The sequence below is a fragment of the Gopherus evgoodei genome, unplaced genomic scaffold, assembly GCF_007399415.2.
Source record: "Gopherus evgoodei ecotype Sinaloan lineage unplaced genomic scaffold, rGopEvg1_v1.p scaffold_45_arrow_ctg1, whole genome shotgun sequence".
Taxonomy (NCBI): domain Eukaryota; kingdom Metazoa; phylum Chordata; order Testudines; family Testudinidae; genus Gopherus; species Gopherus evgoodei.
The window spans coordinates 864,347-881,520 of record NW_022060066.1 but is presented as its reverse complement, the minus strand read 5'-3'; the positions used below and the strand labels follow the sequence as shown (position 1 = coordinate 881,520).

At 43.0% G+C, this 17,174-nt stretch overlaps 1 pseudogene; it reads left to right on the top strand.

Moving 5' to 3' along the window:
• The first annotated feature begins 11,878 nt into the window (after positions 1-11,878).
• LOC115642751 lies at positions 11,879-14,865 on the top strand (annotated as a pseudogene).
• Positions 14,866-17,174: the final 2,309 nt, after the last annotated feature.

The following is a 17,174-nucleotide window of genomic DNA, read 5'->3' as shown; positions in this document are numbered from 1 at the left end:
ACTCTACCTGATAAACCAGGCACATTCCCCATAATAATAATAAGAAGAAGAACAATAATAAGAAAAACAACAAGGAGTCCAGTCACACCTTAAAGACTAACAGATTTATTTGGGCATAAGCTTTCCTGGATAAAAATCCCACTTCTTCAGATACATGGAGTGAAAATTACAGATGCAGGCATTATTATACTGACACATGAAGAGATGGGAGATACCTAACAAGTGGAGAACCAGTGTTGACAGGGCCAATTCAATCAGTGTGGATGTAGTCCACTCCAAATAATTGATGAGGAGTGGTCTACATCCACTACATCCACATCAATGCCAGGAGAGGGAAAGCAGCAAAGAGTCCTGTGGCACCTTATAGACTAACAGACGTATTGGAGCATGAGCTTTCATGGATGAATACCCACTTCGTCAGATACATGTAATGGAAATTTCCAGAGGCAGGTATAGGCAGGAGAGGGAAAGTTGCTTTTGTAGTGAGCCATCCACTCCCAGTCCTTATTCAAGCCCAAAATAATGGTGTTAAATTTGCAAATGAATTTTAGTTCTGCAGTTTCTCTTTGAAGTCTGATTTTAAAGGTTTTTTTTTTGTTCAAGTGTGGGTACTTTTAAATCTGTCATAGAATGTCCAGGGACATTGAAATGTCCTTCTTCTGGCTTTTGTATGTTACCATTCCTGATGTCAGATTTGTGTCCATTTATCCTTTTATGTAGAGACTGTCCAGTTTGACCAATGCATATGGCAGAGGGGCATTGCTGACACATGATGGCATATATCATGTTAGTAGATGTGCAGGTGAATGAGCCCCTGATGGTGAGGCTGATGTGGTTGGTTCCTATGATGGTGTCGCTAGAGTAGATATTGGGACAACATAAGCAATGAGGTTTGTTACAGGAATTGGTTCCTGGGTTAGTGTTTCTGTGGTGTGGTGTGCAGTTCTTAGTGAGTATCTGCTTCAGGTCCGAGAGCTAACTGTAAGTGAGAACTGGTCTGCCTCCCAGGGTCTGTGAGAGTGAGGGATTATTTTCCAGGATAGGTGGTAAATCATTGATGATATGCTGGAGAGGTTTTACCTGGTGGCTGTATGTGATGTCCAGTGGTGATCTGTTATTTTTCTTGTTGGGCCTGTCCTGTAGTAGGTGACTTCTGGGTACCCATCTGGCTCTGTCAACCTGTTTCCTCACTTCCCCAGGCGGGTACTGTAGTTTTAAGAATACTTGATAAAGATCTTGTAGTGTTTGTCTCTGTCTGAGAGATTGGAGCAAATTCAGTTGTATCTTAGGGTTTGGCTGTAGACAATGGATCATGTGATGTGTTCTGGATGGAAGATGGAGGCATGCAGGTAAGGATAGTGGTCAGTAGGTTTCTGGTATAGGGTGGTATTTATGTGACCATCACTTATCTGCACTGTAGTGTCCAGGAAGTGGATCTCTTGTGTGGACAGGTCCAGGCTGAGGTTGATGGTGGGGTGCAAAATGTTGAAATCCAGGTGGAATTCTTCAAGGGCCTTCTTCCCGTGGCTCCATATGATGAAGATGTCATCAATGTAGCGCAAATAGAGGAGGGGCGCTAGGGAATGAGAGCTGAGGAAGAATTGTTCTAAGTCAGCCATAAAAATGTTGGCATACTGTGGGGTCATATGGGTACTCATAGCAGTGCCACTGACGTGAAGGCATAAGTTGTCTCTAACTCTGAAATGTTTGTGGGTGAGGACAAAGTCACAAAGCTCAGCCACTAGGTGTGCTGTGGCCTCATCAGGGATACTGTTCTTGACAGCTTTTAGTGCATACTCATGTGGAATATTAGTGTAAAGAGCTTCTACATCCATGGTGGCTAGGATGTAGTTTTCAGGAAGATCAGCAATGCATTGTAGTTTCCTCAGGAAGTCGGTGGTGTCTCTAAGATAGCTAGGATTGCTGGTAGCATAGGGCCTGAGGAGAGAGTCCAAATAGCCAGATAATCCTGCTGTAAGAGTGCCAATGCCTGAAATAATGGGATGTCCAGGGTTTCCAGGTTTATGGATCTTGGGTAGCAGAATACCCTGGTCGGAGCTCTAGGGGTGTGTCCATATAGATTTGTTACTGAGCAGATAGTGTAGGTTTTTTTGGTACTCCTCAGTGGAATCAGAGGATAGTGGCCTGTAGAATGTGGTATTGGAGAGTTGCCTGGCACCCTCCTGTTCATAATCCCACCAGTTCATTATGACTACAGCAACTCCTTTGTCAGCCCCTTTGATTATAATGCCAGAGTTGTTTCTGAGGCTGTGGATGGCATGGCTTTCTGTACAGCTGAGATTATGAAGCAAGTGATGCTGTTTGTTCACAATTTCAGCCTGTGCATGTCTGCGGAAGCACTCTATGTAGAAGTCCAGTCTGTCATTTCGAACATCAAGAGGAGTCCATGCAGAATTCTCCTTCTTGTGGTGTTGGTAGGAGGGTTCCTGTGGGTCAGTGCACTGTTCGGTGGAGTGTTGAAAATATTCCTTGAGTCAGAGACGATGAAAATAGGCTTCCAAATCACTGCAGACCTGTATCATGTTCGTAGGGGTGGCGGAGCAGAAAGAGAGTCCCCAAGATAGGACAGATTCTTCCGCTGGGGTAAGTGTGTGGTTGGATAGATTAACAATATTGTTGGGTGAGGTGAGGGTACCACTACTGTAGCCCCCGTAGCATGTAGGAGTTTAGATAGTTTACTGTGCTTTTTCCTCTGTAGAGAAGGAAAGTATGTATTGTAAGTAGCTTGTCTTGTTCTTCTAAAGTCCAGCCACATGGAAGTTTATGTGGAAGGTTAGTTTTGTATGAGAGTCTCCAGTTTTGAGAGCTCATTCTTGATCTTCTCCTGTCTGCTATACAGGATGCTGTTCAGGTTATTCCTCAGTTTCTTTGAAAGTGCATGGCACAGTCTCTCACCATAGTCAGTGTAGTGTGTCGATTGCAATGGATTTTTTACCGTCAGTCCATTTGGTATGATGTCCATCTGTTTGCACTTGGAGAGGAAGATGATGTCTGTCTGTATCTGTGTGAGTTTTTTGATGAGGTTGATGGATTTCTGTTTCATATGGCTAAATTCAGTGCCTTGCAGAAATAAAATCCATTTGCAAATGTAACACCATTAATTTGGGCTTGAATAGGGACTGGGAGTTGTTGATTCACTACAAAAGCAACTTTCCCTCTCCTGGCATTGACACCTCCTCATCTATTGTTGGGAGTGGACTACATCCATCCTGAATAAATTGGTCCCGTCAGCACTGGTTCTCCACTTGTTAGATATCTCCCTTCTCTTCCCGTTTCAGTAGAATAATGCCTGCATCTATAATTTTCACTCCATGCATCTGAAGAAGTGGTTTTTTTACCCAGAAAAGCTCATGCCCGAATAAATCTATTAGTCTTTAAGGTGCCATCTGACTCCTTGTTGTTTTTGTGGATACAGACTAACCTGGCTACCCCCGATACTTGACACGATGCAAGGCACTGAATTTAACTATGTGATAGATAAAAAAAACAGTACAGTATCTTGAATTGCACCTCAAAGTGTAGATTGTACATAGTATGTGCAAGGACAGATCTTCAGTTGATGTAAAGCAGTATGGCTCCATTTATTTCAGCAGAGTTATGATGATTTACGTCAGGTGAGGAACTGGCCCAGTGACATAAGTACGCTTTTACTGCTTTACACCAGATGTTCATCTGCCCATGAGTGATTTACACTGGCAGAACTACCAAGGAGAGAATAAATTCTTCGCTAGCATTGATTTCCAATAGTAATTTCTGGAAAACACCTTGTGCCAATCCAGAGATAGATAGATAGATAGATAGATAGATAGATAGATAGATAGATAGATAGATAGATAGATAGATAGATAGATAGATAGATAGATAGATAGATGTGTAGTCCATTGGCTTCTTCATTGCCAAGAGCTTATGCCCCTATAGCACTCCCATTTAATCATATTACATTTGTTAATCTCTGTTTCTATTTTTACAGCTCACATGTTTGAGGAATAAGTGTCAATGGAAAATCAAACTGCTCTGAACTACTTTATTCTCTCAGGACTCTCCAGTGATCCACAATTCCAAATTTTCCTCTTCCTAGTGTTTTTAGCTATTTATTTTATCACCTTAGTGGGGAACATGGTGATCATGCTGGTGATAAGGGCTGATCCTTGCCTCAACACACCCATGTACTTTTTTTTGTTCCATTTATCCCTCTCAGATATCTCTTATTCCTCAGCCATAGTCCCTATGATGCTTGTGAATTTCCTAGCAGAGGTGAAAAGAATTTCTGTCAATGGTTGCAATGCCCAGATCTTCTTCAGTCTCATGGCTGGTTGTAGTGAAATATTCATTCTGGCAGCAATGGCTCATGACCGATATGAGGCTATATGTAATCCACTGCATTATATGAGGATTATGAACAAATACGTCTGCAGTCAGCTAGTGATTGGTGCATGGATTGTGGGGTTTATATGTGCATTGATAAACACTCTTCCCTTATTAAAAGCACAGTTCTGTGGGCCCAACAAAATCAACCATTTCAGCTGTGAGCCTCCTCCAGTATTGGACCTATCGTGCACTGACACCTTCACCAATAAACTGTTGCTTCATACCTCTGCAATGTTGGTAGGACTCATCACCTTCTCTGTTAAGCTAGTCTCTTACATTCACATCATCTCCACCATCGTGAGGATATGCTTTGAGGAGGGCAGGCATAAAGCCTTCTCCACCTGCAGCTCCCACCTGATTGTTGTTGTTTTATTCAACAGCACTGGCTTGTTCCGATATCTGAGACCCAACTCAGTATCCTCAGAGGTTTTGGACAGACTGTTTTCCATCCAGTACAGCATCTTAAGGCCCATGTTAAACCCCATCATCTACAGCCTGAAAAACAGGGAAGTGAAGGCAGATCTGGGGAAAATATTAGAGAAATTCAGATTCCTCAAGTAACATTAGTCTTGATAATTGAATCTATGATAAAGATCAATGGAAGAAATGTCAGCCAGTGGTTGGCAATGTTCTGACTTCTTGCAATACATAATGATGTAGCAGCAGTGAGGCTTATCTGTAATGATTTCTCAATAATGTATGTTGACCTGGTTATTGGAATGCCTACTATGTGACTTTTCTGGGTTTATCCAAGAGTGTTCCTGGGAAAGAAGCAGAAAGGCATAACAATGACCAATTATAAGACTACTTTCAGCAAACACTTAGGGGTTATTGCAGAACAATGGGAGAGCCATTGAACCTCAGGATACAGGTTCAATATTCTGTTGAGCCCACCAAACTGGGTTTGGACTAGCAGGGCCCCCAAACCCCAGGAACTGATAAGACAAAGGAATGCTGCTGCATATAAAGGCACTTTTTCTGTCAAGTTTCTACTAGTGTGTGTGAAGAAAGTGGACCTTACTAAGCTTCCTTTGGGGGTTGGTGAGGTCATTTGTTGTTTTACAATCCCTTTTTGTTTCTCTTATGTTATGTTTATTCCTAATGTTAAAATAAAAAACTGCTTTGTTTTAATAAGGTTGTCTGGTCCCTGGATTCTCTCTGTTCACAAGATCCCAAAAGGAAGAACACAAGCATTGAACCCTGTTGGACCTGTTGGGTAAAGACTGCTAATGCACAGAGTGCTGTAGCCCAGGGATTGGTCTAAGAGTCAGAGAGCTGAATGATTCCATCCCAGCAGATGTAAATGCACAAGGCCTGGCTCCTGAAGTAGTGTACTCAAAGAAACCAGAAAGGGGACAGAGCTGAAGCTATTCATGTAATCATGACACTTGGAATTTGTGCTTATATGATTTTGTTGAGAATTGTGTTTTCTTTCTTTCTTTCTTTCTTTCTTTCTTTCTTTCTTTCTTTCTTTCTTTCTTTCTTTCTTTCTTTCTTTCTTTCTTTCTTATTTGAACTGGAAGAAAAATGCCATCCTACCCAAAATCTTGTTTCTGGCTGTCAGTCATGTATGGATGTGACAGTCTGTATCCCTATATTCACTCTTTTTATAGATTTTGTAGAAAGTATGCCTTATGAGATATCATTTCAAAATTCATAATTTGCAGATCATTATTGTTCTGGTAAAATATGTGTGAAAACATTTTATGTAAAGTTATAATATTCTAATGTATAACATTACTGAGACATGTTCCAAGTTTAGAAAAGCAGGCACAAACCAGTTCCTCAAAGGCAAAAGACAAACTGATGCCTCAGTCTAGGGTCAACAACATTAAATAGACTATCACCTGGTTAAGTCGTCATTCTTTAGCAGGAAAAAAGATCTGAGGAGAAATCCACATTTTGATAAAGAGACATCTGGAGGTTCCCATCCTCACAGACCTTCTGTTCGCTGAAGCTCAGCTGGAGATGATTTTCAAAGAAAAAGAGAACTATAAGAAAGGGGAATAGATGCCCCAAAATGCCCTTTCTCTCTGCCCACAACACCTGAAGGACAAGGAAATTAATTTTGAACTGGAATTCCAGCCAGTAAGACCGCTGAAGCATGTGGTGAGAGAGACCTTTTCTTTGAATTTATTTAGCTTGTTAGGTTAGGTGTTAATTGTGTTTTAACTCTTATTTTCATGTAACCAATTCTGACTTTTATGCCTCATTACTTGTAATCACTACAAATCTATCTGTAGTTAATAAACTTGTTCTATTTTTTTATCAAATCAGTGTGTGTTTGGATTGAAGTATTTGGGGAACTCTATTTGAGATAAAAAGGTTTGCGCAGATAATTTTCTATTAATGAAATGACAGATTTTATATGTGCTTGTATTATCCAGGAGGGTGCTGGGCAGTACAAGATTCACATTTCTGGGGGAAAGTCTGGGACTGGGAGTTTGCTTGTTTTGCCCTCCAATGTAATTCATGAGTGGCTGGGTATAGCACTCATGCAGGATAGCTGGGATGCTTGACGTGTTGGAGGCTGTGTGTGAGCAAACCAGGAGTAGTTGCTTTCAGAGCAAAGCTGTGTAAAAGGCACCCTAGGTTGGAAATTTGAGAGGACACAGCTGTCTCTCAGTCCAGATCACATTCTGGATAATGTCACAATGGGATTTATCTAGTATATCATTTTTGCAGTGAGCATAAAGTAAATAAATCACCTACTTAATATCACATGGACCTCAAATACCTATAAAGGACATAGTTTTTGAAATGTGCTCTCAAGGCCAACAGATATTTTTGTTAAAAGGGAAGGATTAAGATTAAGAGTTCAGTTACGGGAGAAGAAGCAGTGAGACTTTCTTTTCTATCAAAGGGGCTGCAACTTGGATGCTCCTGATGACAAAAGCAATGTGGAAATAAAAATAGAGCTGATCAGAATGCTCTTCTTTTCCCATGGAAAATTTCAATTAAAAAATGTTTTATTGAAATTTTCCATAAAAAGATTAAACTTTTTTTACTGAAAAGGCAAAATAAATAAATAAACAAATAAATAAAAACCTTCCTGCAAAATGTCTGGGCTGAAAAAGGAAATATTTCAGTCAAAATACAAAATTATCCAACCAAAAATTAAAATATTTTGGCTGAAAGTCCACATGGAATTTTTCATTCTGGTGCCTCATGCTTCAATTATTCTCCAGGGAATTCTTGTCAAACTTCATCTCCCATGACACACCACATTCTTCCCTCATGGATACTGGAGGAGTTTGCATCATGGGGGTCCCTTGGGGTCCCATATCATGTTGCCTCATTGGAGATGTTTTTCAGATGGGGTACCCAGCCTGTAAAGAATAATGGTGCCATGAGGAAATGTAACTACAACTACCATGAGGTATTATGGCAGGATATCCAAATTGAAAGATTTGCATTTTTTGTTTGTAGGCCTTTGGTTTTTCAACAAAAAGCGAAAATTTCCATGGACAGGAGACATTTTTCATGAACAATTTATTTTAATTGAAAACTCAATTTTCCACTGAATACAAATGTTAATTAAAAATGTTTAACCAACCCTAGAAGTCTTTAGGAATCTTGGTAGACTCCAAGCCATATGGGGATTTGTATGGGTAAACAAACACCAAAAATTTTACCTGGGATACAATAGGCAGCTGGAGCAATTTGTGGAGCACTGGCATCATCTAACTGCAGTGAGATGTCCTACTAAAGGGATATCATATGGTGCAAGATAAAGACCACACTACTCACAAGATGCACCGTTTTCAATCTCTCTTCTTGGAAATTAAACTGTGGGGTCAGGGAGGGCAGGAATTAGGATACACTGACTTATATTTTTGTAAGGAGAGTTGAATTTCACTACCATGAAAGAATGTAGGTTGTGATTCCAGCACCCTTACTCATGTTTAGTAGAACTCTATTCCACAAACAGTCCCACTGATTCCACAGACCTACTTACGGAGTAAGTAGTTATTCAATATGAGTAAGGATACCATAATTGGGCTTATCCCACCCACACACTGGATGAAATGAGTTTGAATACTGACTTCAGCAGATAGCGGGACAGGGAGCTGGCTAAGTGGGGAGCATGTCCCTGCCACTCCCCAGTGGGCAGCAGCCACCCCAAACCCCTCAGGCAGGAGCCAGTAGCGGGGCCCTGCCTCGGCTGCGGAGGACGGGCCGCTCCTCCTCAGCTTATCCCCACCGCTGCAAGCAGAGAAGTGGCTCATCCTCTGCAGCCGGGGCAGGGCTGTTCTACCGGCTCCTGCCTGAGGGGAGTGGTGATGGGAGATCGCGGCCCTGCCCCAGCTGCAGAGGATGGGACACTCCTCCTCAGCTTGTTCCCGCTGCTCTCCTGTGGTCAGCGGCCACCCCCCATGTGGGGGCTGGAAGCGTGGCCTGCCCCGGCTGCAGAGGGTGGGCAGAACATGGCGCCTGGATGGGCCACTTCTCCTCGGCTTGTCCCTGCCTCTGCCTCCTACCCCTCCTCCCCTCTGTGCCACGTCCTGCTGGGGGAGGGGATAAGGGAGTGGAGAGGCAGCCTGGGCTGAGCCAAACTCGTGCCAGGGCCAAGGCGAAGACCGAGGATGAAAAGGGCTGGGATCCAGCAGCAAACCCAACCCCAAGCCGCTGGAGCGGCAGAGATGGGAGATGAAGCCACCTCAGGCCAGATCCGGAGTAAGGTATGAGTCAGGCTGGGCAGGAGGGTCCCTGGGACCTCTGGGGAGCTTCCTCCTGCTGGAGACACAGAGGCTGATGCCTCCCTTCCCAGCCCCGCACAGTGCATCGATGCCTGGCCTCTCCTTCTGCCTCCTGCTCTGCCGGGGGCAAGCAACCTGGCAGAGAGGGGTAGCATCTGTCCAGAAAGCCCAGCACCTCTTCTTTGGCTCCTCCAGCCCCAGAGCTCTCGCCATTGCATGCTTTTCGGGTTCCCAGCTTGGCAGCCTCAGTGCTGGGAAAACACCAGCAGGGCTGGGTCCAGTGTGGGTCCAATCAATGTGGTACAGCAACGTCAGCTAAATTCAGAAATTCTACGTTGGCAAGTGGTATTGGAACATTTACTGGCAATCATTAATTTCCTGACCGAACAGTGCCTCGCATTCTGTGGATCGTCTAATATTTTATATGAGAATAACAATGGAAATTTCTTAATATTGGTTGAGTTATTGGCAAAATTTGATAATGTTATGGCTGAGCATGTATGAAGAGTGAAAGATGGAGAGATTCACACCCATTATTTGGGTAAAAATACAAAAAATGAGATAATAGAATTAATTTCTAATGGAGTGCATAACTAAATTTTATCAGATTTGAAACATGGCAAATATTACTCAATTATAGTTGATTGTACTCAAGATCTGAGCAAAACTGAGTCGATGTCAATAGTTTTATGATTTCTAAAAATTGATGAAAATGCAGAAGGGAGAATTTGTGAACACTTTCTAGAATTTATACCAGTGAACGAAACTACTGGGAAAGCCCTCACAGATGTAATTCTACAGAGATTGGAACACTGTGGAATACCTTTAGAAAATATGTACGTCCAGGGTATGAGGACGAAATGAAGGTGTACAGCAAAGAATATTGAATTTAAACTATCAAGCTTTTTTTCATTCCTTGACATGCACATTCGCTCAATCTGGTTGTCAGTGATGCTGCCAAATCATCAAAAGATGCTGTTTCATATTTTAACACAGTGCAAACAATTTACAACCTTTTTATTGCTCCCACACACTGTTGGGCAGTCTTGAAGAAGCATCTTGAACAAAAACACACTTAAACGTCTAAGTCAAACTAGATGGGAAAGCAGGACAGACGCTATTAGACCATTCCGATATTCATCAGGAAAGATTTACGATGCACTAATAGAAATAAGCCAGGACATGTCATATGTTCCTTCATTTCAACATGAAGCTGAAACATTGGCTCAGAAAATGATACAGTTTTAATTTTTATGTTGCATGGTTGTTTGGCATAATATTCTAAATCAAATTAATTTGATCGGCAAAGTTATGCAGAACATAACCATAAACATATCCGAGGCAAAGACGATTTTGAATAAAGTGCTGGAATATTTTAAAAAATACCATTCAGATGAAGGATTTGAAGAAACTTTTAACATTACCAGTATTAGTGGCTTCTGGTGAGTGCAGTTTCTCAAAACTGAAATTATGAAAAAATTATTTGAGGTCCACCATGTCTCAAAATCGTTTGTCAGGACTTGCATTAATTTCAATTGAAAGTGCTATTGCAAAAAAAATTAGATTTCACTGACTTATTAAAAGACTATGCAAGTGTAAAAAACAGAAAAAATCAGTTCATATACATTCTTTTAATGTATAAGAAACTGGAAGACATTAACATTTTTCAATACAGTGTACAGTTGAACTCAAATTGTTTGAATTGTGCTTTTGTTAAAATTAAATGACTACACAAGTAAAAAAACCAGAAAATTTCAGTTCATGTAAATTCTTTTAATTCATGAGAAACTGGAAGGCACTAATGTTTTTCATTACAGTGTACAATTGAACTCAAATTGTTTGTGTTTTTGTTAAAATTAAATGTTAAAATTACAATAGTAGGAAATTGTTTTATTTCACTAACTAAAAATTCTCTGCTTTGATTTTTTAAAATTTTAAACAGTCAAAACAAAACCGCAAAGTGCAAACATATGAAAGAGCCAAAGGAAAAAAAAAAAGTGTGTGTGTGTTGGGGGGGAGCCATAATTTTTTTTGGTTGGGGGAGCAAAAAAACTAGAGTTGGCCCTGACTGTGTTGCACAGGAGTTACATTTTTTTCACAGCTCTGAGCAATGTAGATAGTTCAACCTAACCCTTTAGTGTAAACTAGCTCAAAGAATCCACCATTTCCTTTGATAGTTTTTTTTCCCTCCAGTGGTTAATCAGCCTCTCTGGCCGACACTCTGCTTATACATCCAAAACTGACATTTATCCTGTTTTTTTTTTACCACAGAGTCACACTGGCAGCTCATGTTTGATAGTTTGTCCACTATGACCACTATATACTTTTCAGAATCATTGCTTTCCATGATATAGTCCTCAGATCTGTAGGTCCAGCCTGAAATCCTTGTTCCTAGATGTATAGCATTACCTAGCCTGTATTAAAACACACTTTGTTTGAATTATGTCTATTTTAATTATATTCCTATCCTCTAATTCTTTATCAGTTTAAATCTTTACTGGCCTTTCATTTATTTTGCCCAGGATTTATGTTAGACTAACCAACTTATGGTTGCATGGCTCAACATAGCCTTTTATTCATAATATGTATGCACAGTATTTGATCATTTTCATTTACCACAGCCATTTTACAGTAAACAAAAAATTCAGTTACAACTCTGATACTGTTTTTAATCATGTTATCTATAAAAATATTGAAACCAGAATGATGGCATCTCTCTCTACTCCTCCTCCTCCTTCTCTCCCTACATTTCCTATAACTTATAGCTGAGATAGTGTTTGAACCACCAGATGTCTAACTTCTGTGATTCTATGCATCTCTCAGGTTTCAGGAATAATAGAGACACGGAACAGAACAACCAGACTGTGGTGAGAGAATTCATGTTTCTGGGATTCACTAGTCAATGGGTGGTGAAGATGTCCCTATTCCTGGTCTTTCTAATCATCTACACCACATCCCTCATTGCGAATTCCCTCATTGTTGCATTGACACTGCTGGATCCTCAACTCCACACACCTATGTACTTTTTCCTCTGCAGCTTGTCCTGCCTGGAGGTCTTCTACACTTCAGTCACTATTCTAAAGATGCTTTCCAATTTCCTGTCCAGGAAACCCAGCATCACTGTGGGTGGCTGCATTGCTCAATATTACTTCTTCTTCTCTCTAGGGGCCACCGAATGCTTCCTTTTGGCCACCATGGCCTATGACTGATATTTTGCCATATGTAATCCATTGCAGTACAGTGGTCTCATGAACCACAGGCTCTCTCTCAACCTGGCCATTGCCTGTGGCTTCCTCTCCCCCTTGCTGCCTACACTCATGATTTCCAAGCTCCCTTTCTGTGGTCCTGACCAGACAGACCATTTCTTTTGTGATGCATACCCAATCTTCCAACTCTCTTGCACCGACACTTATGTCCGGCAAGTGGCCGGATACACGCTTACCTCTGTTATGATCCTGTGCTCCTTCACATTCACCATAGCTTCTTAAGTGCACATTGTGGGTCCACTCCTCAAGATGTCTTCAGGCAAGGAGTGGAAGAAGCCCTTCTCCACCTGTGCATCCCACCTCACTGTGGTTTCCATCTATTATGGGACCATTATTTTCATGTATGTCCGGCCAGGGGGTCAATCAGTCATTCAACCTAGGCAAAGTAATGTCAGTGTTTTACACAGTGGTAACCCCCTTGATAAATCCCATGATTTATAGTCTCAGGAACAGGGAGATGAAAAAGACTCTGAGAAAAGCCCTAATTACCATAGGGAAGCACTAGGGGGCACTGTGATGCAGTGAGCAGAGTGGGTGGCTCAGTAGACTGCGCTTTCCGCTATCCAACAGGTTTTACTCCAAGCCCAGAATAGTATTAGGGGACATTGTACTGCAGTGAGTGGTATGGATGGCTCAGTAGGGAGGGTCCTTCCCCTGGAATAAGTACAGACCTAAATGGCTGTTAGGAGGTGCCATTTTTTTTCAGGTAAACATGTGGTCCTGCCTCCGTTGTCTATTCAAGTTTCCATTGTAATTTTTTGCAAGATGTGAAGCTTTACTCTGGGCATCCTAACCAAATTATTGTATCTGCAATTACATTTCACTGAGAATTTCATTTGCACAAAGTTCATCATGGCTTCACATTTGACCCTCTCTGGTCTCTCAGGCTGCACCTCTCTAGTTTACGGCCCTCTTGCCATCACCTGTCCTGCGGTGGGATCCTGTGTGTTAGTATATAGGCCTGTTTCTGAGCCTGGGATAGAATTTTGGATTGACCTTTCAATACTCTTATATCTTATACTATCATGTGTGAATAAAAGACAAAGATACTGTGTGTGTTGCTTCTGCCCAGCTAGATGGATTTGTTAGTATAAGGAAAGCAGATAATAACAGTTAAAAGTATTATAGGGTATGGTGGGAGTGTAATTATGAGAATACACTGGAAGGCTGCCTGCCTTCACTCTCAAGCCAAGATCAAACAGCCAGTTAGGAGGGGCAAGAGGGTTGGAATGGGGGAGGCATAAGACACATTAAAAGCCAAAGAAAGGCCTGGCCTTAACCAGAACACAACATCACTCCTTACCCCTCCTACCATTTACAAAAAGGTGGGACGAAGACCTCAGACTCACAACTCTCCAAAATGGAAATGACCAAACATCGTAAGGGGTGGGACCAAGGGTGTGCATTGCAGGTATAATTATGTCAGCTAAGGTGCGGGGCAGATGAAACACTGGGAAATAGCCTTTTTCAAACACAGTATTGTTGAAGATTTGCTCTAGTTGAGAAATAATTATTCTGGGGAAGTTCTCTATACTGCATTGATAACGGGGTCAGACTAGAAGGCCACAATGGTCCCTTCTGGGCCATGGAATCTATCTATCTATGAATCTTAGGCCTGGTCTACACTAAAAAGTTAGGTCAGCTTAACTACAGCTTTCAGGGATGTGAAAAATTTTACTTCCTATGCCATGTCGTTAAGCCAACCTAAGCCCTAGTGTGGACACTGCTAGGTCGAAAGAAGAATCCTTCCGTCACCCTGGCTACTGCCTCTTGGAGAGGTGGATTTTCTACAGCAATGGAAGATCCCTTCCTTAACTATAATAAGTTTCTACATGACACAGCTGCAATACTATAGCATTTCTAATGTAGACATACCCAGAATCTCTATAGTAGGAACACAACATAACAAGAGAAAATGATGGTAACACAATAAAAGGCTTGTACACATCTCTAATGGCTAAGGTAGGTCTAACTCAGGGTTTCTCAAACAGGGATCACCGCTTGTGTAGGGAAAGCCCCTGGTGGGCCCGGCCGGTGTGTTTACCTGCCCTATCTGCAGGTCTGGCTGATCACGCCTCCCACTGGCCACGGATCGCTGCTCCAGGCCAATGGTAGTGGCTGAAAGTGGCGGCCAGCACATCCCTCAGCCTGTGCCACTTCCAGCAGCCCCCATTGGCCCTGAGCAGCAATCCGGGGCCAGTAGGAGCCACAATTGGCGGGACCTGCTGATGGGGCAGGTAAACACACCAGCCTGGCCCGCCAGGGGCTTTCCCTACAGAAGCGGCAACCTCTGTTTGAGAAACCCTGGTCTAACTTATGTCAGAGCCCTTTTCCCATGAGGACTGGGGTTCAGTTTGCTTTCAGTTGTTCCTCATTCACACTCCCTTGGCCTTCAGAGGCTGTTCCTTTATTCACCCAAAAGATTTTTGCTCCAATTTTTTCATCTTGAATACCTCATGTGTTTAGTCTCTCATCTCCCCTGCCAAAACAAACAAGATCAACCGAAGTAAAACTTCAAAGTGAATTATACCTGTATTGTTTTATAAGTATGGGTAAATGGGAGAGGGTATCTAAAACTTTGCCCCCTTTCTTGCATATATGTAACTAATCCCTGCTTGAATTAACTCCTTGTAATCATATTGTCTGTTGGGTTACTGTGTGGGTGGATGGTTGGAATTGATGACCTTTGCTATTCAGGAGGTCAGGCCAGATGATGTGGTGGTCCCTTCTGGCTCTAAACTCTATGACAATGACACTCAGAGGAACTGACGGAACAAATAATATTAATAACATATTACAAGTAGCACCACTTCCTTCACAAATTGCATATTAGTTCCTTCCCTGGACTCTTGTGTAGTATTGTTCTGTGCCTGTAGAAATGGTAAAGCAACCTGGGGAGAAATGTATTAGCATATAAATATTCATTTAGCAATACCAGCTATAGCTGAAAATTATCTGGGCAATTGTGGTTTTTTCCTCAGAAGTGGCTACATTTCAGTGGAGGGTAAAACAAGTCTCACATACAGCTCTTTGTATGAATTGAATTATACAAGCATAACTCGGTGTGAAAATGTAAGAAATTAAATAAAAAGCAAACATAAGCCTGTCAGTTATTATGATTTTCCATCATTCTATCACAGTCAGCTGCAGCGGCACAGGAGGCGGCGAACAGAGCGGCTAACAGGGGAGTTTCAGTGGGAATGCTATTGGAGGAGCAGGTTTTTGTAGTTTGTGGTGTTTGTGTGTGAGTGAGTGTGTGTGCAGGCTGCTAGGGGCTGTGTGCTGGGAGCGAGGCTGAGCCCTGAGTTGGGGGCGGGGCTTACCTGATTAGGGGTCTTATATAAGGAGCCAGGCACTCAGGCAGCGGCACAGTCAGCTGCAGTGGCACAGGAGGTGGCGAACAGAGCGGCTAACAGGGGAGTTTCAGTGGGAGTTTCCAGGGGGAGGTCACAGGGGAGACCAAGGCAGAGGAACCAGGAAGGCAGACTAGGGAAGAGGCAGGGGTCTGCCAGCAGCCCAGCGCTTGTTGGTGGCCTGTGGTGCGGTGTGAGGCGTGGATTGCCAGGCACAGAGTTGGAGCGCTACGATGGAGGCGAAGGTAGCAGGTGCAGACACACTGAGGATGACCGGATGCGGTAGCTGCGGCATGTACATGGTCCTAGAGGGAGCACCTGAAAGGAGTTTCATCTGCATGAAGTGCCGCCTGATAGAACTGCTGGAGGAAAAGGTAAGGGGACTGGAGATGCAAGTGGAAACTCTGGCTGAGTTTAGAAGGGGATTTGAGCAGATGATGGAACACAGACATGATGAGGCACAGGGGACAAGCTCAGACGAGCGGATAGAAGCAGGACCAAAGGACTCTGAGAAGGGGCTGCTGGGTGAGGAAAGTGGACGGTGGAAGCATGTGACTAGGAGAACCAGGCAGAGGAAAAGACGGGCCAGCAATGGAGAAATAGAACTCAGGAACAGGTTTGCTGAGTTGGGAAATGAAGATGGAGCACAGCAGGCTGCTGAAGAACAAAGGGCGAGGAAGAAGAGGCGAGCAGCTAGTCCTGCAGAAGGAGGGGAGGAGTCAATGGAGGCTACACCAAGTATGAGCCCTAGGAGGACTGTAAGGGCGAATACAAATCGAAAGGAATTGCGACCACCTGCTGTGGGGGATAGACCGCAGAATCGCACTGTCGCCAGGAAAAGGCAAGTCTACGTGATTGGAGACTCTTTACTGAGAAGAGTAGATAGGCCCGTAACTAGACCTGATCGGGAGAACAGAAGGGTGTGCTGTCTGCCAGGGGCTAAGATACAGGATGTGGACCTGAGGCTGAATACGATCTTAGCAGGAGCGGGAAAGAATCCGTTGATTATCCTTCATGTGGGAACGAATGATACGGCTAGTTACTCGCTGGACTGTATCAAGGAGGACTATGCCATACTGGGGAAGAGGCTCAAAGACATCGAGGCTCAGGTGATCTTCAGTGGGATTCTGCCGGTTCCTAGAGCGGGGCGACGAAGGAGTGACAAGATTATGGCGATCAACAGATGGCTTAGGGAGTGGTGTTATAAGGAGGGCTTTGGGATGTACGGTCACTGGGAAGCGTTTACGGATAGACGACTGTTCGCTCAGGATGGACTTCATCTAAGCAAGGAGGGAAATAGAATTCTAGGATGGAGGCTCGCCGACCTCATCAAGAGAGCTTTAAACTAGGAAGTTGGGGGAGATGGTTGGGAGATGTTCGGGAGATCTCCACGCCGGAATATAACCTGGAGAGAAAAGTAGACAAAGTGAGAGGGGATACCCTTGCGGTCCCAAGATTTGATCCAA